This window comes from Mesoplodon bidens (genome assembly GCF_964165515.1).
Source record: "Mesoplodon bidens genome assembly, chromosome: 18".
Taxonomy (NCBI): Eukaryota; Metazoa; Chordata; class Mammalia; order Artiodactyla; family Ziphiidae; genus Mesoplodon; species Mesoplodon bidens.
The window spans coordinates 37,660,990-37,684,737 of NC_138175.1; the positions used below are offsets into that span (position 1 = coordinate 37,660,990).

Genomic DNA, 23,748 nt, shown 5'->3' on the forward strand with positions numbered 1-23,748 from the left:
TTCCATAGTTTTGCCTTTTCCAGAATGTCGTATAGTTGGAATCATGCAGTGTGTGACCTTTTCAGATTGGCTTCTTTCACTTAGTAATACACATTTAAGCTTCCTCCATGTCTTTTCAGGGCTGGATAGCCTTTTTTTTTAAAAAAAAAAAAAAAACACTGAATAATATTGCATTTTCTGGAAGTTCCACAGTTTATTTATCCATTTACCTACAGAGGGACATCTTGGTTTCTTCCAAGTTTTGGCAATTGTGAATTAAGCTGTTGTAAAAATTGTGTGCAGGTTTTTGTGTGGATATAAGTTTTCAACTCTTTCAGGTAAGTATCAAGGAGCAAGATTGCTGGATTGTAAGATAACAGTATGTTTAGTTATGTAAGGATCTGCCAAACTGTCTTCCAAAGTGGCTGTGGCATTTTGCATTCCCACCAGCAATGAGAGTTCCTGTTGCTTCACATCCTTGTCAGACTTTGGTGTTGTCAGTGTTCCAGATTTTGGCCATTCTAATAAGTGTGTACTGGAATCTCATTGTTTTAGTTAGCATTTCCCTGATGACATATGATGTGGAGCATCTTTTCATATGCTTAAATTCTCTTGGTGACTGTCTTTTAAGGTCTTTGGCCCTTTAAAAAAATTGGGTTATTTTTCTTATTGTTGAGTTTTAAGAGTTTTTTGTATATTTTGGATAGCAGTCCTTTGTCAGATATGTCTCTTGCAAATCTTTTCTCCCAGTCTGTGACTTGGTCTTTTCATTTCCTTGAAAGTATATTTTGCAGAGCAGAAAAATTTAATTTTAATGAAACCCAGCTTATCAGTTCTTTCTCTCATGATTGTGCCTTTGGCGTCATATGTAAAAAGTAATCACCAAACCCAAAGTCATCTAGATTTTCTCTTATGTTATCTTTTAGGAGTTTATAGTTTTGTGTTTTACATTTAGGTCTGTGATCCATTTTGAGTTAATTTTTGTGAAGGATGTAAGATCTGTGTCTAGACTCCATTTGTTGTTGTTGTTTTCATGTGGGTGTCTAGTTGTTCTAACACCATTTGTTGAAAAGACCATCTTTGCTCCATTGTATTGCCTTTGCTCCTTTGTCAAAGTTCAGTTGACTGATTTATGTGTGTCTATTTCTAGGCCCTTTATTTCTGTTCCATTGATTTATTTGTTCTTTCACCAGTATCACACTATCTTAGTTACTGTAGCTTTATAGTAAGACTCCAACTTTGTTCTTCTCCTTACATGTTGGGTTGGCTATTCTGGGTCTTTTGTCTCTACATGTAAAGTTTAGAATCTGCTTGTCGATATCCACTAAGTAACGTGACGGGCTTTTGATTGGGATTTCATTGACTCTTTAGATCAACTGGGAAGAACTGACATCTTGACAATATTGAGTCTCTTTATCCATGAACATGGAATACCCCTATATTTTAGTTCTTTGATTTTGTTCATTATAGTTGTGTAGTTTTCCTAATATGGATCTTGTACAGTAAGTCCCCTACCTATCAACGAGTTCCATTCCGAGAGTGCGTTCTGTTCTGAGAGTGCGTTCGAAAGTCTCATTTGTTCGTTAAGTCCAACAGAGTTAGCCTAGGTACCCAACTAACACAGTCAGCTATATAGTATTGTACTGTAATAGGTTGATAATCCTTTTCACACAATAATACATAAAAAACAAACACAAAAAATAAAGAAAACATTTTTAAATCTTACAGTACAGTACCTTGAAAAGTACAGTAGTGCAGTACAACAGCTGGCATACAGGGGCTTGTATTGAGTGAACAGGCGAGAAGAGTTACTGGCTGGAGGAGGGAGAGGAGGGAGGAGATGGTAGAGCTGAAGGATCATAAGCAATAGGAGACGGAGGGCAAGCTGCAATTTCACTCATGCCTGATGGTGATGGCACAGGTTCTGGTTCTTCGCTGGATTCAATTCTATGTACCTTCTTGAAGAAACGATCCGGTGATGTCTGGGTAGTAGCTCTTTTTTCCTCGTCATAGATGACATGGTAGCACTGGATAGCATTCTGAATGGCTGCTGCAACCTTCGTGTACCATTCTACATTCGGGTCCTGTGCCTCAAAAACTAACTGTGCCTCCTCAAATAAAATCCCCTTGCCGTTTCCTGCATTGTGAATCTCTTTGGTTCTTTAGTTACTTCTTCTTCCTCTTGTCTCTCTTCATCCTTTCTCTCGGCCTCCAATTCCATCAGGTCTTCATTAGGGAGCTCCTTGTGTTGCTCAGCAAGGAGTTCAATGAAGTCCTCATCTTGCAGATCTCGCTCCAGCTTCGACCTCTTTGGACTCTCATCCACCTTTTCAAACCCACGAAAATTGTGAACAAACTGTGGGCAAAGATTCTTCCAAACCCCATTCGTGATGACAACCGTAACCTCATGCCAAGCAAAGTTAATGTTTTTTATGGCCTTGTAGATGTTATAGTCCTTCCAAAGTTGTTGCAAGGTTGTTCCTGATTTGTGTCACTCGCCTTTACTGCCTGACTAAAAGTGTGACCTAAATAATATTTCTTGAAAGTTGCTATAACTCCCTGGTCCATAGGTTGGGTGAGCGACATAGTATTTGGTGGCAGATGCATTACTTCGACGTTAGGATAAAAGTTGTCCACGAATGGGGGTTGGCCAGGAGCATTGTCAAGCAGCAAAATAATGTTGAATGGGATGTCCTTCTCCAAGCAATATTTCATTACCTCCTGGATAAAGTGGTGGAAAAACCAGTCCTGGAAAATGGCCTGTGTAACCCAGGCTTTGGGGATACTCTATCACACAACAGGAAGAGAGCCCTTGGCTATGTTTTTAAGGGCTCTTGGGTTCTCTGAATGATAAACTAAGAGAGGCTTCAGCTTCATATCGCTGGAAGCATTGCCACCAAACAACAGAATTAGTGTATCCTTTGCTGCTTTATAGCCTGGCATCAGCTGTTCCTTCTTACTGATGTAACTTTGGTCTGGCATCCTCTTCCAGTACAGTCCTGTCTCATCCACGTTAAAAAGCTGCTCGGGTAAATATGCGCCTTCATCCATAATTTCTCAAAGCATTTCAGGAAGTTCCTGGGCAGCTACTGTATCTGCACTCGCTGCCTCACCACTTACTTTTATGTTGTGAAGGTTGGTTCTAGCCTTGAACTGATGAAACCAGTCATGGCTGACATTAAAAGATGTGCCCTTTGATTCTTCACCATGTTTCTTCTTCAAGTCTTCATAAAGCCTTTTAGCTTTCTCTTGAATCAACATTAAGCTGAGTGGGACTTGACACTGATGCAGATCCTGCATCCACACACTGAGAAATTTCTCCATCTCCTCTATCACTTTTCCATGCTTCTTCAATATTACTGTTGACATCATTGGCACAGCAGACTTCACATGTTCCATGATCTTGTCCTTGTTCTTTAGAATCGTTGATGGTTGAACAATTCATGTTATAAGAATGAGCAATGTCTACCATCTTACTGCCTCGCTCCACTCTCTCAATTATTTTCACTTTTGTTTCCATCATTATTGCTTGGCGCTTCTTAGCAGTACCAGCTACATCACTGCTGCTTTTACACTTGCTTCTGGACATCCTGGGCTTGAAATAAAGATCCTGTACTCCTGTACTCTATACAGGACTGTAAAGTACACAGAAGCACAACCACTTGTAGAGGATGCATGCACGTGACAATGTACGCCAGACACTTGAACTAACTTATATGATTGGACATGTGAATGCACGTTCGCATCTTTGAAAGTTCGCAACTTGAAGGTTCGTACGTAGGGGACTTACTGTACATATTTTATTAGGTTTATACTTATGAATTGCATTTTTTTGCCATGCTAATTATAAATGGTATTGTGCTTTTAATTTCAAATTTCATTTGTTTATTCCTGGGATATAGGAAGGCAGTTGGCTTTTTTGCATTAACCTTGTTTCCTGTAATCTTGTTACAGTAGTTTATTTCAAGAGATTTTTGGTTGATTCATTTGGATTTCTACACAGACAATCGTGTCATCTGCAAAAAAGACAATTTTATTTATTCCTTTGTTATCAGTATGCCCTTTATTTCCTTTTCTTGTCTTGTTGCATTAGCTGGGACTTCCAGTATGATGTTGAAAAGGAGTGGTGAGAGGGGACATCCTTTTCTTGTTCCTGATCTTAGTGAGAATGCTTCTTGGTTCCCACCATTAAGTATTATGTTACCTGTAGTTTTTTTGGTAGATATCTACTATAAAGTTGAGGAAGTTCCCCTCTATTCCTTGTTTACAGAAAGCATTTATCATGAATGGGTGTTGGATTTTTGTTAAATGTTTTTTCTGCATCTACAGACATACCTTGTTTTATTGCACTTTATTGTACAATACTTTGCAGATACTGCATTTTTTACACAGTGAAGTTTTGTAGCAGCCCTGCGTTGAGCAAGTCTATCAGTGCCATTTTTCCAACAGCATTATTTTTTAATTAAGGTATATACATTTTTTTGTAGACATAATGGTATTACACACTTACTAAACTACAGTATGGTGTAAGCAATACTTTTATATGCACTGGGAAACCAAAAAATTCGTTTAACTCACTTTATTGTAGTAATCTAGAACTAAATCTGCACTATCTCAGAGGTATGCCTATATTGATATGATTGTGTGATTTTTCTGTACTCTGTTGATGTGATAGATTACATTATTTGATTTTTTTTTTTTTTTTTTTTTGCGGTAGGCGGGCCTCTCACTGTTGTGGCCTCTCCCCTTGCAGAGCACAGGCTCCGGATGCGCAGGCTCAGCAGCCATGGCTCACGGGCCTAGCCGCTCTGTGGCATGTGGGATCTTCCCAGACCGGGGCACGAACCCGTGTCCCCTGCATCGGCAGGCGGACTCTCAACCACTGCGCCACCAGGGAAGCCCCATTATTTGATTTTTGAGTGTTGAACCAGCCTTCATACCTGAGATAAATCCCTCTTGGTTGTGGTATATGGTTCGTTTTTTATATATTGTTGGATTCCATTTGCTAATATTTTGATTTTTCTCTATGGCTTGTTTTCTTTTTCATTGATTTCCTCTTTTATTATTTCCTTCCTTGTACTTGATTTTAATTTACTCTTACTTTTCCAGCTTCATGAAGAAAATTAATTTTAGACCTTTCTTTCCTAATATAATCTTTTAAAGTTACAATTCTCTCTGGACACTGGCTAACCGCATCCCACAAGTTTCGATACGTTGGGTTTTCATTATCATTTAGCTTATAATATTTTCTAATATCCCTTTTGATTTCTTCTTTGACCTGGGGGGGGGTTTGTTGTTGTTGTTTTTAAAGAGTAAATTCCAGTTATTTTGGGTTTTCTAGATATCTTATTTTTATTGATTTTCAGTTTAATTCTTTTGTGGTCATATGACATCTCTTGAAGATTTCAGTCTTTTAAAATCTGTAAGAATTGTTTTATGGCCCATTATATAGTCCACTTTTTTGAGTGTTCCTTGTGTACTTAAAAGGAGTATACATTCTTTCTGCTGTTGGGTGTAATATTCTATAAATTTCTATTTTGTTAAGGTGGTTGATATTGTTATGCAGATATCTTTGCTAAATTTTTTTTTGTCTAGTTCTATAAATTACTGAGAGAAGTGTGCTAGAAATATCCAGTTATGATTGTGGATTTGACTGCTTCTCTTTTTAGTTCTCCCAATGTTTGTTTCATATATTTTGAAGCTCTCCCATTAAGCACTTATACATTTATAATTTTGTATCTTCCTAATGTTTTGACCTTTCTGTTATTAAATGTCTCTCTTTGTCTCCAGTAAATGCTTCTTACCTTGAAATTTGCTTTGTCTGATTTTATTGCAGCCGGTTTAACCTTCTTATACTTGTTGTTTGCATGGTTGAGTAGGAAAAACTCACTTCTTCCTCTCCTTTACTCTCCCATTACTACCACACTCACAACACTTCTGACATCAGATGTGTAGGGGGTTTTCCTATACTAAGCAATTCTCTGTGACACCAGCTGGATGTCCTACAGTTTAACTCAGTTCTGACACTATCTACCTGGAGTTGCAAGTATTAGGTCCCCAGGTTATCCACAACTTCTGTCCGACTTGGCTACAAATCAGAGGTTCCTATGACCTCCACCCCGTTGGATTATTATTTCCTAGACCAGATCACAAAACTCAGGGAAACACTGTGTAATAAAGGATATGATAAAGGATACAGAAGAACAGCCAGATGAAGAGATACATAGGGCAAGGTCTGGGAGAGGCATGAGCACGGGAACTTTTATCCCCATAGGGTTAGGATGTATCACTCTCCCACTACTTAGATATGTTGACCAAACTGGAAGATCTCTGAACCCCGTACTTTTGGGATTTTTATGGAGGCTTCATCACATAGACATGATGGATCATTGACTCCATCTGGAGAATTGGGGGTTGGGCTGAAAATTCCGAATTTCTAATTCCAAATTTCTGATCATGGCTTGGTCTTTCACCTCATTAGAACAAAAGACACTGCTATCACCCAGGAAATTCCAAGGGATTTAGGAACTCTGTATTAGGAACTGGGATCAATGACCAAATATTAGAACAAAACGTGTTCCTAATGTTCTTATCACTTAGGAAATTACAAAGGTTTTAGAAGCTCCCTGCCAGGAACTGGTAAGGCAGGGTGAGGTGGACCAATATATTTTTCCTATTATCTTACAGTGGTGTATCTTTTTTCTTACTTTTTCCCCTTAACCTGTTAGTGTCTTTGTATTTAAAGTGTGTTTCTTTGTATTTAAAGTAAACAGCTTAGTGTTGGTTTTGCTTTGTTATCCATCTGACAATGTCTGCCCTTTGATTGGAGAATTAATCCATTCACATATGATGTAACTTATATGTTTGGATTTAATTTTTTTTTTTTGCTGTTTATTTTCTGTCTCATCAGCTTTTTATTCTTCTGTTTCTCTTTTTCTCCCTCTTTTGTCTTAATTACATGTTATTGGTATTATGTTTTAATTTCTCTATTGGCCTTTTACCTTTATTTGTTTGCTTTTGTGTGTGTGTGTGTGTGTGTGTGTGTGTGTGTGTGTGATTGCTCTAGGAATTATGTTATGCAGCTCTTATCACAGTCTAGAGGCAATATTGGATTAGTTCAGGAAAAATATAGGAATTTTGCAACCATCTAGTTCCCTTTACTTCTCCTAGCTTTTGTGCTATAATTAGAGTGATCAGCTTATCTCCTGATAAGTTTTATTTCCTAGTTTTAGCACTGAAAGTTCTGTGTCTGGGCAGCTCCCTCAGTCCTGGGCAAATTGGAAAGGTTGGTCATTTTTGCTATTGTTATCATCTTTGTTACATCTATAAATGTTATAAACTCAACAGTGCGATGTACTTTTTGCTTTAAGTCAGAGGTGGGCAAAATATGGCTCTCAGGCAAAATATGGCTCCCATACCAAATCTGGCTCCTGGCCTGTTTTTCTAGGACCCACAAGCTAAGAATGTTTTTTGCATTTTTTTTAAGATCAAATATTTTGCATTTTTAAAGAGTTACTAAGAAAAAGGAAAAAGAAAAATATGAGACACGAACAGTTATATGACCCATAAGCCAAAAATATTTACTAATCTGTGCAAAAAAAGTCTGCTGATGCCTTCCTTAACCAACCATATATGTTAAAAGAAAATAATAGAAAAAAATATATACACATATACTTATTTTAAATATGAGTAATTTGTAAAAACTGGAGAGCCCCCCCCACCCTTTTTTTTTTTTGCGGTACGCGGGCCTCTCACTGTTGTGGCCTCTCCCGTTGTGGAGCACAGGCTCCGGACGCGCAGGCTCAGCGGCCATGGTTCACAGGCCCAGCCGCTCCGCGGCATGTGAGATCTTCCCGGACCGGGGCACGAACCCGTGTCCCCTGCATCGGCAGGCAGACTCTCAACCACTGTGCCACCAGGGAAGCCCAGCACCCTCCCTTTTTTTAAAGAAGATTTTAGTACATTGTTTGGGGAGCAATCTTGTGGACCAACCAAATCTGTATTGTGTTTTATACAAATATGGTTTATGGACAGTGGTGGAAATGTGATCAGAGAAAGATTAAACAAGAGAAATATAGTTGATGTTGTTCCAGTGCCAATAAGCACTGCCAGTATATAGTATAAAAAGGATTTGGTGAGGTTTTCCAAAGTAAGGAAAACCTATTTAAACTCTAATTCTTAGCTTAAAATTAAATTTATTATGTTCTGACATAACTGACTTGAGTAATTTTACTTTGGAAGAAAATATTTCAATATTTAAAACATTTTCATTTGTTCTGATTAATTGAGTAAAAGCTTAGGTTTACATTGTATGCATAATATCTTCCAGTTTCTTCAGGTCAGAAACGATTGTAAATCCTGATCTGTTTCACCTGGCAGGAAATAATCTTTCAGGACAAAAAAAAAGCTTATTTTTTAATATGCTGGCTTAAAGGTGAAAAGAAAACCTAAGGACAACTAGAAGTTTTTGTCATTATAAGAGCTCAGTTTCATTTGGAGAGAGCTAATTATGCTACATACATTCTTTTGAATATAACAAATATTACATACATTGAAGTACATTGTTTCAATTTTTAATGTAAATTCTTAAGGGAATATTCATGAGGATTTAATCAAACTTGTTGATTTTTTTTAAAAAAATTTATTTATTTATTTGGCTGCGCTGGGTCTTAGTTGCCACGTGCGGGATCTTCGTTGTGCCGTGCGGGATCTAGTTCCCTGACCGGGGATCAAACCCGGGCCCCCTGCATTGGAAGCACAGAGTCTTAACCACTGGACCACCAGGGAAGTCCCTCAAACTTGTTGATTCTTAAATGTGCTATTTTCTCTTAGTAAGAAACTAAAGAAAGTAGTATTATGTTATAGTTGAGGTTTTCTAATTTTGTAACGGTGAAGTTTTTTTTTTCTAAACTTGATTAAGAAACAATTCTTAAAGATATAAGCTAGAAAAAATCGGAAACCAGAAAGCCATGTGTTGTTTCTTACTTTTTTTTTGACTACACAACAAATAAGAATATTAGAATATTGCATATGAGTACTATGATGATTCCACAATACCTGAAGTATATCATATTAAGTTTTTATATGTATTTTATACATAATATATAAAATCTTTAAAGTTTGAAGGAATTTTTCCATTTTAATATATTATCCTTTAAAAAAATTTAGAAACATAGTTATAGAAATACTATAAACAGGAAAGAGGTAGAATATTTCAGTTTCTTTGTAAAATTCTCTGCAGACTTGTATTAAAAATGTAGTTCAGAATAATCTAAACCAGTAGTCCTGAACCAGGAGTGATTGTGTTCCCCTGGGGACATTCAGCAAAATCTGGAGACATTTTTGGTTGTCACAATTGGATGGGAAGTGCTACTGACATCTACTGGGAAGAGGCCAGGGATGCTGATAAACATCCTACTATGCAGAGGACAGCTCATCACAGCAAGTTATTGGTCACAAACAAAATAGTGCCAAAGTTGAGAAATATCCATCAACATCATTTATGCTTTTCATTTCCAAGGTGTGTCACATCTATTATTCATATAACTCAGAGTTGACCAAGTCCTTATGAGTGTATAGTATTCAAAATTATTGTTAGCCTTCTAGCATTTAAAAAATTTTTAATAAAATCTACGTAATATAAAATTTACCATTTTAACCATTTTTAAGTGTACAGGTCAGTGGCAGTAAGTACATTCACAGTGTTGTATAAGTATCACCACCATCCGTCTCCAGAACTTTTCTTTTTTTTTTTTAACATCTTTGTTGGAGTATAATTGCTTTACAATGGTGTGTTAGTTTCTGCTTTATAACAAAGTGAATCGGTTATACATATGTTCCCATATCTCTTCCCTCTTGCGTCTCTCTCCTTCCCACCCTCCCTATCCCACCCCTCTAGGTGGTCACAAACCACCTAGCTGATCTCCCTGTGCTATGCAGCTGCTTCCCACTAGCTATCTATTTTACATTTGGTAGTGTATATATGTCCATGCCACTCTCTCACTTTGTCACAGCTTACCCTTCCCCCTCCCCATATCCTCAAGTCCATTTTCTAGTAGGTCTGTGTCTTTATTCCCATCTTACCCCTAGGTTCTTCATGACCTTTTTTTTTTTTTTCTTAGAACTTTTCTTATTATTCCAACCTGAAACTCTGTACCCTTAAACAATAACTCACCATTCCCCACTCCCCCCAGCCCCTGGTAACCTCTGTTCTACTTTCTGTCTATGAATTTGTCTATTCTAGTTACCTCATATAAGGGAAATCTTAAAATATTTGTTCTTTTTAGTATTTTTTGTGTATTTGTTGTTTTAATTATTACCTTAGGGTCTTTTGGTGTGTGTTTGTATGTTTTTTGTTTTCTTATAAAGCAGATTTTTTTATTTTAATTTGGAGAATGTTTTATTTGACACAGAGCAATCCCATTATGAATTATATGTCTGCTGACAGTGATTTTCAGTTCTCTTTGTAATAAAGGATTGGAATGAGTTATTTATAATGTGGTTATTTTATAGCTCCTTTGAATCTAGGAAACAAAATAAAACAAGGACTTTTTCCTTATAGTTTGTTTCCAGTTTTACTTGGAAAAATGTGAAAACCATCTACAGTCAAGGAATCAATCGATGTAGTGTTCCCACAAATGATATTATTAGCAAGTGATACTTTGAATTAAAAAAAGATCCTGGAAATGCAGTGTTACAGCAAGTCATTAGTATTTTCAATACAGAGTACAAATTGTATTGTAATTAACTCGTGGATTAATAGTATCCAACTTGTCCCACCCATTTTACAGTTGTTTCTAGAGGAAGCTCTTTTTATAAATGAATTTGGTGGAGGTAGTAGTTGCTTGTTGTTGTTGTCTTGGAAGATGATAATTAGCTCAGTTGCAGGAATGTTACATTAAACATTTTCATTAAGTAATGGAAATCAACCTATTAATTGAATGTGAGTGTTTGTGTATCATTTCTCATTTAACCAATACAGTCTTTGTTAGTTCTGAGTGAAGGCATATATGACTTTCTTGGTGATATGTTTAATTTTGAATAAATGAATTGATACCTTTGAATTTGATTTGAACAAAGATGTAAACTGAAAAAATGACAAACATACCTATCTCTAGTATATTTTCCTCTTTTCAAAAATTAACATTTTTATTTGTGGTTAGAAAGAACCACATGATATACTTAATAAAGTATGGACTTGGATGTATCTGGAGTAACAGTTGTGATTTAGAAGTCAGTTATCAAAATTTTTTTCCTCTTAAATACAAGCTAGAGATCTGCTTTTTCAGTATTTTTACTGAAGAAAAAGAATTCTACCAGAATTTTAGTTAGCTTAGTGTTAATTAGTTTAGACAAAATGTTTATATTCTAGAGTAGGAGGCATCTTAAAAATACATGAATGTAAAGCACTACAGCTAAGCTTTATGCAAGAAAAACGGTAGGAGAATAGACTTCTTTACATATGGAATTACAATTTTCTGTCTGAACTTATTCTTGCTGGTATTTGAAAATCATTTCTGGTTTTTGGTGAATAATTCTTAATTCAAGGATAATCATTAGTGAAATCTTGGGGGCAGTGTCTCTTCAAAAGCTTTTTTTTTTTTTTTGTGGGGGATTGATGTGCTAAAGTATGATGAAATGCCTGAATAAGATCATGGTGGATTGTATCATATCAATATCCTGGTATTATACTCTAGTTTTACAGAATCTAACTGTTGGGGGAAACTAGACAAAGTATATAAGGGCTCTCTCTGTAGTATTTCCTATAACTTCATGTGAATCTATAATTTCCTTTAAACAAGAAGCAATATGATGAAAGACCAGATTTATTTTCCCACCTGAAGCAACCATAAAAAGCAGATGAAACATTTAAGACAATGGTTTTCAAGACACTGGACATTAGGCAATGTAGGGTAGTGACCCTGAGAACTGAGAAACAAATTAGGTAAGCCCTATGGTTGCCCTAGCTAACCACCTTAAGAGAATTCCTGGCTGTGGCACAGGGAAAGAAACCTCAGTAGTATGGCAGACGGAGTTAAGAGCTGAGGAGACGGAGCTGAGGAGACAGAGCTAAGAGCTCAGAGAGATCAAGGAAACAAAAAGCTGAAACAGGTCCACAATTTAACTCTATCAGAAATCCAAAATTTCCTAATAGGTTTTGTGCAATGAAAAGATAAAAGGTCTCTGATTGCCCTTTTTGCCTCTACGACATAGGTTCTGAGTTGACTTTAATATATACCGAAGTATACCAGTTGGCAAACCTTCATGGCCTTAATTAATGCTGGGGCTCCAATTATAGTTCTACCTTGGATCCCACTAAATTTAAACAAGATACCCCTATACTTTTAGTAGAGTTACCACACAGAGAGAACTATCAGAACTATTGCTTTGCCTAAATTCCCTATAGTCATAGTGGCTACTGCCGTAAAATATCCCATAGTGGGCATGGATGATCTGACCTATCAAGTAATCCATTAAAAGTAAGTCTATGGCACGCACAATCGGCTTGACCAAATGGGACCCCACGGACTTCCCCATCTCCCCCAGTTAAAGTAGTTAATATGGCTCAATAAAAATTAAAACAGGGCCTTGACGAATTGAAACCTGTTATACAAGACTTATTTAGAGAAATGGGGGTTATCTTCACTGCTTCTCCATTTAATAGCCCAATTTTACCTGATTTTTAAACTTAGAAAGAATGAATGGCGCCTCACAGTGAATTACTACAACCTTAATGCCGTGGTCCTACTTGTTAAGGCCTCTATACACACTATTATTGAAATTACTTACTCTTTCCAATCAATATCTCATAAATACTTTGCATAGATTTGACTAATATGTTCTGGCTAGTGCCTATTTCAAGAATCTCTCATTCATAGTTTGCCTTCATCTTCAAAGGAATATAATACACCTTTACCTATCTACCTCAACAGCCCTACCATCGCACACAGTCTTTATATGCAAGATCTTAAAAGTATCCAGCTTCTTCCAGAAACATAGGTGTGACATCACAGTGATGCCAACCTCCTCCAAGGGGACTGATTTGACACACTCAATTCAGGATATACAAATAACAAAGGATTTCACAAAAAGGGCATGGGCCATTGCCCCACACATAATGCCATAGTACAAGGCCCTGCCATCTTGGTTAAAGTCTTGAAAAATTATTTGGTAGGCTGGGACAGCTCTGTCCCTGATACTATCAAGAAATAGCTGTTGGGCTTCCCTGGTGGCACAGTGGTTGAGAGTCCGCCTGCCGATGCAGGGGACACGGGTTCGTGCCCCGGTCCGGGAAGATCCCATATGCCGTGGAGCGGGTAGGCCTGTAAGCCATGGCCGCTGAGCCTGTGCGTCCGGAGCCTGTGCTCCGCAATGGGAGAGGCCACAACAGTGAGAGGCCCGCGTACCACAAAAAAGAAAAGAAAAGAAAAGAAATAGCTGTTGACTCTCTCACCAGTGTTCAAATAAGCCTAACATCTTTTGGGCTCTTGAAGACAACATATTCCTCATTTACAAATTTTACTTAAGCCCATTTATGCTATTACTTACAGATACCTTGAATGGAGACCCTATAACAAAATGCTCTAGAATTTGCCCAAATTGCAAAAAACAGGCAGTCACATTAGTGCCCCAAAGACCTTCACTGTAGAGGCTTTAGCAACCTCTTTCTATACCTCCTGAAGTCTCTAGGCTACCCATTATGGCCATAAATTGTCTGTAAGCTTTTTTTTTTTTTTTTTTTTTTTTTTTTTTTGCGGTACGCGGGCCTCTCACTGTTGTGGCCTCTCCCGTTGCGGGGCACAGGCTCCGGATGCGCAGGCTCAGCGGCCATGGCTCACGGGCCCAGCCGCTCCGCGGCATATGGGATCCTCCCAGACCGGGGCACGAACCCGTATCCCCTGCATCGGCAGGCGGACTCTCAACCACTGCGCCACCAGGGAGGCCCGTCTGTAAGCTTTTGATGCAAGAAACTGCTCTCCTTGATCCCATGCTATACACCGTTAGCAGTAATTGCTGGTTACATACTGATTTTCCTGGAAATTAGAGGCTTTTATAGGCCCTGAGCCCATGACACTCTCTTCTTAGCTGCCTATTATGCCTTGGGTCATGGAAGCGGTACCCTGTAAACTCAGTACCTCATCAAGACCTCCTTGCCAAAACATAAGTAATACCTATAGTGTAGCCAAACCTGAGCTCTCTGGCATATCCCACCTATAGGAGGGGTTGGTCTCCCTTGTCCTCAGTCCTTTGCCAGATGCCATAATGCTGGAGGATGTCACCCCTCTACTGGACCCTTTAGGTACTTGGGGAGCGCCTTGGGATCAACTGAGTGAATACTAAAGGGAATTTGTACAGTTTTGGATGGCATCACAGTTGACAAAGCGCATGGGAAAGCTGTTGCTGTTAATTCCTTAAGCAGGATGTTCCTGATCAAGGACAGGATCCAGGGGTCAGCACTACTGGCCAAACTTCACGCAATTATCTTAGCACTAGATGCTCTGGCCAACAGTTAGTTCTCTCCACATTTTTACTGACTCTTGGGCCATGGCCAATAGTTTGGCTGTCTGGTCCTGCCAGTGGCAGCAACAACTCCTTACCCCAGGTGGCCCCTTGGGGTAGAAAGACTTCTGGGAATCTCCTGCCTCACGAGACACCCAATAATAACCAAACATTTCTCTGCACATGCTAAAGCCACAATACAAGGCCTCACTAAGACATTCCTTATTCCTTCTGCAGTTCCATACATTATCCATAGTGACCAAGACACTCATTTCACTTCTCAAAATACACAATGCTGAGCTGCTGAACGAGGCATTCAGTGGAACTCTCCCCTTCTTTACTAGTCTCAAGCTACCAACCTCATATAGTGCCAAAATGGCTTAATTAAACAAGTTCACATTCAATTAAGTAAAATGTCATCAGTTAAACATCAGTAGTGAATTGTAATAAAATGCGCAACTCCGTTTTTGATATTTGATTGTTAACAGCTTTGAAGCCCCAGCACTTCTTTCCCCTTTTGTCCCACATCTGGGGAAATTGATAAGAAAGCTCAGGTACTCTCTTCTTTAATGCCAGCAGAAAGTTCAAACCCTGTAAGCCACAGCTTCTCACATACAGGAACCCTCACCCCAGTCCTTTTCCCTAACTAAAATAAAAACAGAGCTGGGCTTCCCTGGTGGCGCAGTGGTTGAAAGTCCGCCTGCCAATGCAGGGGACACAGGTTTGTGCCCCGGTCCGGGAAGATCCCACATGCCACGGAGAGGCTAGGCCCGTGAGCCATGGACGCTGAGCCTGCGCGTTCGGAGCCTGTGCTCCGCAATGGGAGAGGCCACAACAGTGAGAGGCCCGCGTACGCAAAAAAAAAACAAAAAACAAAAAAAACCCAGAGCCAATCTCCTTTCTCTGCTCTCAAGCCATTTTGGACCTCCTTGGGAGCCTTCCCTGTACTCCCCAAAAAGCCTCATTATGAAAGCCTTTACATACCCTCCAGGTGCATGGGTGGTATCATCAGAGTCAACATCTGAACCAAATTTTGGATAGGAGGTCCATTCGTCTCTGTAGGGTGAGAACAGTGGTAGAGAAAGGATATTTGTTTCCAACAAATGGTGCTGCGACAATTGGATATGCATATGCAAAAACCCAAAAAACAAAACTTTTTTCCCACTTGTTTTTATTGTGGTAAGATACACGACATAAAATTTATCTTAACCATTTTTAAGTATACATTTTAATTTAATTAAATTTTAAACTATGAATCTTCTAGAAAATAGTAAAAAATCTTTGTGAATATAAGTTAGGCAAATGTTTGTTAATTACACACCAAAAGCATGATCCATAAAAGAAAAAAATGATAAATCTGACTTCTTCAAAATTAAAAGTTCTGCTCTTTGAAAGCCACTGATAAGAGGACTCGTATCCCGAATAGGTAAAGGACTCTCAATGCTCAATAACAAGAAAACAATCTAATTAAAACATGGGCAAAAATTTGAATAGACACTTCACCAAAGTAGACATATAGATGACAATAAGCATATGAAAAAATGTTCAACATCATTAGTCATGAGGGATATTACCACAGTGAGATCCCACTACCCTGCTAGAATGGCTAAAATTAAAAACTGAACCTACCAAGTGTTGCTGAGGATGTGGAGGAACTAGAACTCTCATATACACTGCTGGTGAGGATGTAAAATGGTACAGCCACCTTGGAAAATAGTTTGGCAGTTTTCTTAGAAAGTTAAACACTTACCTACTGTATAATCCAGCCAGTAGCTATTTATCCAAGAGGAAAGAAAGTGTATGTCTATACAAAGACTTGTATTTGCTACATACTTAGCAGCTTTGTTTGTAATAGCTAAAAACTGGAAATACTCCATATGTACATCAACAAGTTGATGGATAAACAAACTGTGGTATATCCTTACATGGAATAGTATTTAGCAATGAACTTATTACATGCAACAAATCTCAAAACATGGACAAATCTCAAAATAATTATGCTGAATGAAAGAGGCTAAACAAAAAACAGAGCATGTACTTATGATTCCACTTACATATAACTAGAAAATTCAAACTAATCTATAGTAACAGAAAGCTGATCAGTAGTTGCCTGGGGATTTTGAAGGGGGGATGTTAAGAGGGAAGGGTAGGAGGGGGGATTACAAAGGGGCATGAGGAAACTTTTGGGTCTTATGGATATATTCACTATCCTGATTGTGGTGATAGTTTCATGGGCATGTACACATATCAAAACATATCAAATCGTACATTTTAAATATATATAGTTTATTGTATATTATACCTTAGTGAAGTTGTTAAATGATATAATAGTTTTTTCACTTAAAAACTATGTAAAAATCATGGACTCCTTCAGGTAGTAAAGAAATTGAGAAAAGAAACAGAAACCTGCAGGGCTTATGGGATTTGTTCAAGGTCTTTCCTCAAGCAGAGAAGAGGAGAACCTGTCTCAACACCTTTTCTGTAGTCTTCCATGTTCCTTTCCCTCAAACTGGCTATTGTGAATGGTCCTTTTGCTGTAATTGGCACTGACCCTCTTCCTCTCTCGTGTTTGAATTCTTAGACTTATTTTCAGTTCCGTTTTATTATCAGTAATCTATTCGTGTCTAAGTCTTGTTCCTTCCTCCCTTTGAAATCTCTGTCAAATGTGTTTTTTTCAATACATTCTCTCTGCCAGCACTGCAGAACGGGCCATTGTAGAACAGGCCAAGAGCCTCTCATTCTGGGATAAATGTAATATTTTTCTAACTAATCCCTTTCTTCTCATCTAATCCATGTTGTAACTATTCTGAGATTGACATTTTAGGAAATGAATTTTATACTTCACATTCTTCCCCTGGCCATTCACATATTGAACATTTACTATAAGCGTGGAACTGTAAAGGAGAATGGGAAGGAAGTGATTCTTATCTCAAATAATTTTTGAGGAGGTGGAGTTTAAATATAAATGTGATTTCTACCTTCAAGTTACTATTGTTTAGTTGAAGAGACCACATAAACACTTGAGAAGTTTAATAAATAGTAAAATAGTAATATTTTTTTCCTTTTTTTTTTTTCCCCTCCAGGTACCTGTTGCATGTAAATCTTGTCCCTGTGGTTATGTATTTATTAATAGGAAACCTGTAAAAATAAAACACTCAGAGAAATCGTCACCTTTTACAGGTAACCGTGAGAGTTTACCACCTTTTCATCTTTTATGTATCTATTATATAAATTTAAAATTAATTTTTGTGAGTTAAAATTTTTTTTGCTGGTTAAGTTATATTAAAGTCTGTTGAAGTATGTCTTTGGCTTTTATTGATACAGTATATCAATTTATGATGATTTGTTCTTTATCCAATTTAACTGTTTACTTCACAATACTGATAAACTTTGTAACAAATTTTAGTGAGAATTTTAAATTGAAAATGTTAACTGGAAGAAAGAGAACTTTGGTTTTATTATTCATATAATTTTTTAAAGTACCAGTTATTTTGTTCCATTTACTGATTTAGACTATCTAAAAAAATTGCTGATTTTAATTTTGAGTTTATAGCTTTCTCTTTAAAGTTGACAAATCTAGATTTATTCAATAAATGTATTCAGAGAAGGTGGGTTTTCGTTACTCTTTTCTTTTTCTGTGATAAGATCAGATTTCTAACAGTGAACCGCAAATGGGAGTAGATTTATCACAAAATTTATTGTGGCTAACATGTGCCAGGTACTGTGTATCTTGGGCATACAGCAATAAATCTACTCCCAAAACAGGTTTAGTGCTATCACAGTAGAGGAAAATATATATAGGAATATACATATGGAATATATAGGAAAAATAGCAGCTAGTAATAAGTGCTAGGTAGGAAATTAAAATAGGGAACTGTTTTGGAGGATGACTGGAAGGTGACTTTTGCTTGAGTAGTCAGGGGATGCATCTCTGAGGAAGTAATATTTCAGCTAAGATCCAAATAGATGAAGGGGCTAAACATGAAAACCAGGGAAAAACAGAGGGAAAAAGCAAAGGTAAAAGTTCTAAGGCTAGATTTATTCCAGGAGTGCAAAGTTGGTACTATGGGGGAGGAGAAATTTCCCCTCCTTCCCCTCTTCGTTCTTTTGTCTGGCAATTAAAATGATATAAGGCAGATTAACGGGAGAAAATCAAGTTTATTACATGTGCATGGGAATCTACATAAGTATAAAGAATTTCACAGAAGGCAAGGTGAGGTATGTATATATTTTGGACTAAGGAGAAGGCGGTAGGGGTCTGAAGCTTCTAGGGGAAGTAAGGTAATTCACAGGAAGATAAAAAGAGTTAATTTTTGGTTAACAAATGTTTGCCCAAAGCTAGTGGGACACAGAGAGGACTTTGATCAAATGCGCTTTGCTAGGTTCCTCCCTCTACCACACCTAATACTTAACTATAGTTATCTATGGTGATAGCTTCTTCCTGGGACAGATTTCATATCTTAAATTCTTTTAGGCAGCTAAGAGGGAAGTTCAAAGGTTCTTCCTGAGTCTTTTGTGCTTTGGTTGTTTTTAGCTCAAAATAATCCACATGTCAGAGTGGCACACTTGGCCCCATCAGTATAATACAAGGAAATCTATTAATATCATATGTCATATTAATAAGTATAAGGAAAAAATCTCATCAGGTTATCTCTATAGTTGCTGAGAAAGTCTTTGGCACGATTCAGTACCCATTCATCTTAGAGACACTCAAGAAAGTAGGAATTGAAGAATACTTTAACTTGATAAAGTATATATCTTAGTGTTAAAGCCAGTGTTTTACTTAAATGGGAAAACACTACAGACATATCCATTAAGATCAGGAACAAGGCAAGCATCCCCACTGTCACCACTACTGTTCAGTATTATATTAGAAGTAAATTCGCCAAGGCAGTTAAATAAGAGAAATCAGTAAGAGGCATAAAAGAAGTAAAACAGGGCTTACCTGGTGGCGCAGTGGTTGGGGGCCCGCCTGCCGATGCAGGGGACACGGGTTCGTGGCCCGATCCGGGAAGATCCCACGTGCCGCAAAGCAGCTGGGCCCGTGAGCCATGGCCGCTGAGCCTGCGCGTCCGGAGCCTGTGCTCCGCAACGGGAGAGGCCACAGCAGTGAGAGGCCCGCATACCACACACACACACACAAAAAGTAAAACAGTAACTATTTGTATGTCATAGTGTACATGGACCCCAGAGAATCAGTAATGAAACTAACTCAAACAGTGAAAGAATTCACTGAAGGAGCAGGATTTAAAATTAACAAACAAAAATCAGCTTTCATAATGCAGGCATACCTCATTTTATTTTGCTTCGCTTTATAGAGTCTTACAGATAACTGCATTTTTGTAAATTGAAGGTTTGTGGCAACACTGCATCAAACATGTCTTTAGGTGCCATTTTCCCAATAGCATTTGCTTACTTTGTGTCTCTGTGTCACATTTTGGTAATTTTTGCAAAATTAGAAGTTGTGCTTGAAGATGTGACTGAATTGCTGCAATCTCACGATAAAACTTTTTAACAGATGAGGAGTTTCTTTTATGGGTGAGCAGAGAAAGTGGTTTCTTGAGATGGAATCTATTCCTGGTAAAAATGCTGTGAAGATTGTTGAAATGACAACAAATAATTTAGAATATTATATAAACTTAGCTGATAAAGCAGAGGCAGGGTTTGAAAGGATTGAATCCAATTTTGAAAGAAGTTCTTCTATGAGTAAAATGCTATCAAACAGCATTGCATGCTACAGAGAAATCGTTCATGAAAGTGCTAGGGGAACCACTGACCGAAACGGCCGGCCCTGGCCAGGCAAGATAGTAGACATTTGTGTGAATTATCTTACAACAGGAGGTCCTGGTAAGGAATGTGGAACTAACAAGCTACTACCAACTGGAAGAATTCGGGAAAGGTCAAAAGGAGAGAGGAGACTCTAGTCCATATGTCCTGCCAACCTCCCAGAATCCTTCTCACTGGAATCCATCTTGGCTGAACAATGCACATGCCACCAGGAAGGACCCTGAGTCACAGTGATTGGCCAGAGACAACTGGGAAACTAACCCCATACCATAAAACCCGAGACTGCAAGCCATGTGGCAGAGCAGTTCTCCTGGGTTCCCTTACCCTGCTGCTCTCCACCCGGGCGCCCCTTCCCAATAAAGTCTCTTGCTTTGTCAGCACGTGTGTCTCCTCGGACAATTCATTTCCAAGTGTTAGACAAAAGCCCACTCTCGGGCCCTGGAAGGGGTCCCCCTTCCTGCAACAAAAGGAAGAGTCAGTTGATGTGGCAAATTTCTTTCCTTTTTGTCTTATTTTAAGAAATTGCCACAGCCCCCCAGGTCCCCCCAGCCTTCAGCAACCACCACCCTGATCAGTCAGCAGCTGTCAACATCAAGGCAAGAGCCTCCACCAGCAAAAAGAGAATGACTGAAGGCTCAGATGATGGGTAGCATTTTCTAGCAATAAAGTATTTTTAAATTAAGGTATGTACATTTTTTATACATAAGGCTATTGCACACTTAATAAGCTACAATATAATATAAACATAATTTTATAAACATGCACTGGGCAGCCAGAATATCTGTGTGACTTGCTTTATTGCAATATTCATTATTGCCACGGTCTGGAACCAAACCTGCAATATTTCCGAGGTATGCCTGTATACTTACAGTAAACAGAACATAATGTCAGAGAAAAGCCCATTTACAACAGCAAAATAGAAGATTTAATACTTAGGAATAAATTTAATAAGGTGCAAAACCTATAAAACGAAACTTTCAAATACCCCTAAAAGATACTAAAGCAGATTTAAACAAATGGCAAAACATGAAGATGTCAATCCTCCCTAAGTTAATTTATAAAATCAATGCAACCTTAATAAAAAATCTAAGTTGTTTTATTGAGTTAGACAGACTGATTTTAAAGTCCATACGGAAAAACAAACATGCAAAAAATAACCAGGAAAATTGTCAACTGACTTTCAGTAAGGGTCCCAAGGAAATTAAATGGGAAAGAAAATCTTTTCAACAAATAGTGTTAGTAGACCCTGCTGGATATCTACATGTGAAAGAATGAAGTTGGGCCTCTATCTCACAGCATACACAAAAATTAATTCAAATTAGATCATAAGCCTAAATGTAAGAGCTAATCAAACTATAAAACTCTTCAAGGAAAACAGCAGTAAGTCCTTGTGACCTTAGGTTAGGCCGTGGTTTCTTAAATATGACACCAAAGCACAAGTGACAAAACAAAAAATAAATTGGACTATATAAAAATTTAAAACTTTTTTTGCTGCAAATGATATCATCAAGAAAGTGAAAAGACAATGCACAGAATGGGAAAGACTATTTGTAGATCACATATCTGAGAAGGACTTGTGTCCAGAATATATAAAGACCTCTTACACCGCAATAATGAAAAGAGACAGCCAGGACATGGAAGCAACCAAAATGTCCATCGACAGATGAATGGATAAAGAAGATGTGGCACATATACACAATGGAATATTACTCAGCCATAAAAAGGAAGAAAATTGGGTCATTTGAGAGACGTGGATGGATCTAGAGACTGTCATACAGAGTGAAGTAAGTCAGAAAGAGAAAAACAAATACCATATGCTAACACATATATATGGAATCTAAAAAAAAAAAAATGGTCATGAAGAACCTAGGGGCAAGATGGGAATAAAGACGCAGACCTACTAGAGAATGGACTTGAGGACACGGGGAGAGGGAAGGGTAAGCTGGGACAAAGTGAGAGAGTGGCATGGACATATATACACTACCAAATGTAAAACAGATAGCTAGTGGGAAGCAACCGCATGGCACAGGGAGATCAGCTCCGTGCTTTGTGACCACCTAGAGGGGTGGGATAGGGAGGGCGGGAGGGAGGGAGATGCAAGAGGGAAGAGATATGGAGACACATGTATATGTATAACTGATTCACTTTGTTATAAAGCAGAAACTAACACACCATTGTAAAGCAATTATACTCCAATAAAGATGTTAAAAAAATAGTGAAAAGAGAAATAACCCAATTTTAAAAATGGGCATAGGATTTGAATAGAATTTGTCTAGAGAAGATATACAAATGGCCAATAAGTTCATGAAAAGATATTCAGCATTGGAGAAATGCAAATCAAAATCATGAGATACTGTTTCACACACTGATGGCAATAACAAAAAAAGATGGCAATAATAAAAAAGACAGGAAATAACAACTATTGGTAAAGAAAGTAGAAAATTGAAATGCTCATACACTGCTGATAGGAATGTAAAATGGTGCAGCCACTTTGAAAACAGTCTGCCAGTTTCTCAAATGGTTAAACAGAGTGATCCAATGTGATCCAGAATTCCACTCTTAGGTATATATTTAAGAGAATTGAAAACCTATGTCTACACAAAAACTTATACATGAATCATGCTTGTACATGCTGTTATTAACAGCATTATTCATAATAGCTAAAAAATGGAAAGAGTCCTGATGTCTATTTGATGATAAACAAATGTGGTATATCCATATAATGAGATATTTGACAATGAAAAGAAAGGAAGTAATGATATATGCTACAACGTGAATGACTTGAAAATCTATTACGTGAAAGAAGCTAGTCACAAAAGATCACATACTGTACGATTCCAACTATAGGAAACATCCACATAGGCAAATTTATAGACAGAAAATAGATTAATATTTTAGGGCTGGGAAAGGGATAGAGAGAGAATGGGGAATAACTTAATGGGTACAGAGTTTCTCTTGTGGGAGGTGGAGCAAGAAATGTTCTAAAATTAGATTCACAGCCCTGGGAATATACAAAAAACCATTGAATTACACTTTATTATTTTTTGTTCCATTTGTTTTTTTCTCAAGCCTTCCCAATAATTCCATGTGATCTGGCCAGTCGTCTTCAGGATTAAATAGTCTTCTTTAAGGTAATTCTTAAATCTTGCCCTAAGTAAACAGCCTCTGAGGTTAGTACAAAGTCTACTAGGGATTTTTTTTTCTTCCAGTTTTATTGAGATATAATTTACATACAGCACTGTAGAAGTTTAAGGTGTACAGCAAAATGATTTGACTTTCATACATCATGATATGATTACCACAATAAGTTTGGTGAACATCCATCATCTCATATAGATACAAAATAAAAGAAAAAGAAAATTCCTTCTGATGAGAATTCTTAAGATTTACTCTCAACAACTTTTATATATAACATACAGCAGAGTTAATTATATTTACCATGTTGTACATCACATCCCTAGTACTTATTTACCTTATAATTGG

At 37.7% G+C, this 23,748-nt stretch overlaps 1 long non-coding RNA gene across 1 annotated transcript in view; it reads left to right on the top strand.

Annotated features, from left to right (window-relative positions):
- LOC308606290 overlaps nt 1-20,645 on the top strand; it is a 29,980-nt gene extending 9,335 nt beyond the window's left edge. The window contains exons 2-3 of the long non-coding RNA XR_014013793.1: nt 17,562-17,658; nt 20,317-20,645. This is a non-coding gene — a long non-coding RNA (uncharacterized lncRNA). The remainder of the gene's footprint in view (nt 1-17,561; nt 17,659-20,316) is intronic.
- Nucleotides 20,646-23,748: the final 3,103 nt, after the last annotated feature.